The sequence below is a fragment of the Siphateles boraxobius genome, unplaced genomic scaffold (genome assembly GCF_051911475.1).
Source record: "Siphateles boraxobius isolate OS27281-9 unplaced genomic scaffold, OSU_SipBor_1 1, whole genome shotgun sequence".
Classification (NCBI taxonomy): Eukaryota; Metazoa; Chordata; class Actinopteri; order Cypriniformes; family Leuciscidae; genus Siphateles; species Siphateles boraxobius.
The window spans coordinates 15,485,711-15,487,634 of NW_027508699.1; the positions used below are offsets into that span (position 1 = coordinate 15,485,711).

The 1,924-nt window shown below is 35.6% G+C and overlaps 1 long non-coding RNA gene across 1 annotated transcript; it reads left to right on the forward strand.

The window, feature by feature from the left end:
* The first annotated feature begins 207 nt into the window (after positions 1-207).
* Positions 208-1,564, forward strand: LOC143735841 (uncharacterized). Its single transcript, XR_013203311.1, has 4 exons — positions 208-361; positions 602-779; positions 1,150-1,230; positions 1,425-1,564. It is a non-coding gene; the product is annotated as an uncharacterized LOC143735841 (long non-coding RNA).
* The last annotated feature ends 360 nt before the right edge of the window (positions 1,565-1,924 follow it).

A 1,924-nucleotide genomic window follows, 5' to 3' on the forward strand; every position in this document is an offset into this window, starting at 1 on the left:
CTCAGAAATAAAGGTACACGATGGTACAAATAATGTTCCTCGAAGAACAGTTTTGTACCTTTTCAATAATAGTACCTTTAATGGTACTGGAAAGACCTCTGATGATAAGGTTTGGTACCTTTTAAGGTACAATTGAAATTAAGGTACATAATTGTTCTCACATCAAGGGTACAATGATAGGCCAAACTACTGTTAAATTCATGATTGGTTGCTGTGTTGAGTATTTGGCATAGCAACAAGACGCTGATTGGTCGAAATCGCTTCAGCCGTTAAGGAATTTTCCAAACTGACAGCGGGCAGCAGGCTACATGACTGCGCGTTTTATTTTAAATATCAAACTTGAAGAAGACAAAATTAAAAGGTGAGTTCTGATAATTTATGTTTATATTTAGTTCACAAGTCGAAACTATAAATGTTTCAGCCACTTAACGTAAATTTAGCGAGTTAAATTAGCTTTGCACCAAATGCTTTTAGCCATTTGACTTGTATAACGTTACACTTTGTAATGCAATTATTGATTAGTCTTAAGTCATCGCGTGTAAATACTATGGCGTTTGTTCTCCATTGTCCACTATAACTGTTAACTTTGCTATTAAGTTAGGCACAACAACATGAAACTGATTGCCCAAGGTCGCTGCAGCCGTTACTGCATTTTCAAATAGAACGGAGCGGGAAGCAGATTACCACCAGCACAAGCACCACTACAACCATGGCTTCGCCCTCTTCATCGTCAGAAGAACTTTAGAGGCTGGACTCGAATTAGAAGAGGAAATTCAAAGGTGAGTTTAATGTTTAACCAAATAAAAAACATATTAAACGTTACAGCAACTCAACATGACATTAGCGTGTAAATAGCTTAATTAGGTACGAATCCAGTCAGTGCTATTAGCGTCTGCAAATATATTTAAAAGCAATTGAGTTTCTGTGTCGTAAGTACACATTTAAATCATAATTATTGTAAATGAATGCTTAACTAGAGGTGCCATGGTGGTGTACATTAGTCCACATACAATAACGTTACTGTATGCAGTTGTTGAACAACGCCACCGAACAGTGCACAGATAAAATATAGATATAGATATATATAGATGCCATTCATTTTATCAGAGAATTTTGTTGAAACTCAGCAAATGTGTCTTTGTTTTTTAGATCATGAAGATGATGGGGTAAACTGTCAGTACTGGCCTCACTGATCACACATCTGAAAGTCTGACTGCATCCTCAGCTGAGGCAAGTATCAGTACAATGAGTTATTTGAGTTTATTAATCTTATGATATTCTCTTAAAAAAAAAAAAAACTTTAAGTGAATCGTTTAAAACTGCTATTCTTTTTTTTTGTGTGTGTGTGTAAAATGTAAAAATGCAGAAAGGTTTTTCTTTTTTGTGAAACTGTTTTTTTCATATCTGCATTTCCGTTATTCCAGGAAATGGACTGAATGCATGCTGTGGCTGATTTAAGGTGTTTCCAGGATTCCTTAAAGGTATAGTTCACATTAAAATGAAAATTCTGTCATTAATTACTCACCCTCATGTCGTTCCAAACCCTTAAGACCTTTGTTTATCTTCTGAAACACAAATGAAGATATTTTTGATGAACTCCAAGAGCTTTCTGTTCCTCCATTGGGAGCTTTCGCAACTAATACATTCAAGCCCCAGAAAGGTAGTCAAGACACCATTAAAGTAATCCTTGTGACTCCAGTGGTTTTACCTTAATTTAATGAAGCGATGCAAGTGCTTTGTTTTGCGGAGAAACAACAACAACATATTTACCTCTATATTTAGAAAATAATATCATCTAAAACACATTCACGGTACAACTTCCGGTCTTGAGTCAACATAATAAGCATGCGTCATAGTGCTCCCTTACAGGATTGCAGGTCAGTATCTTCCTAAATAAAGTGGTAAATTGTTGTTGTTGTTGTTT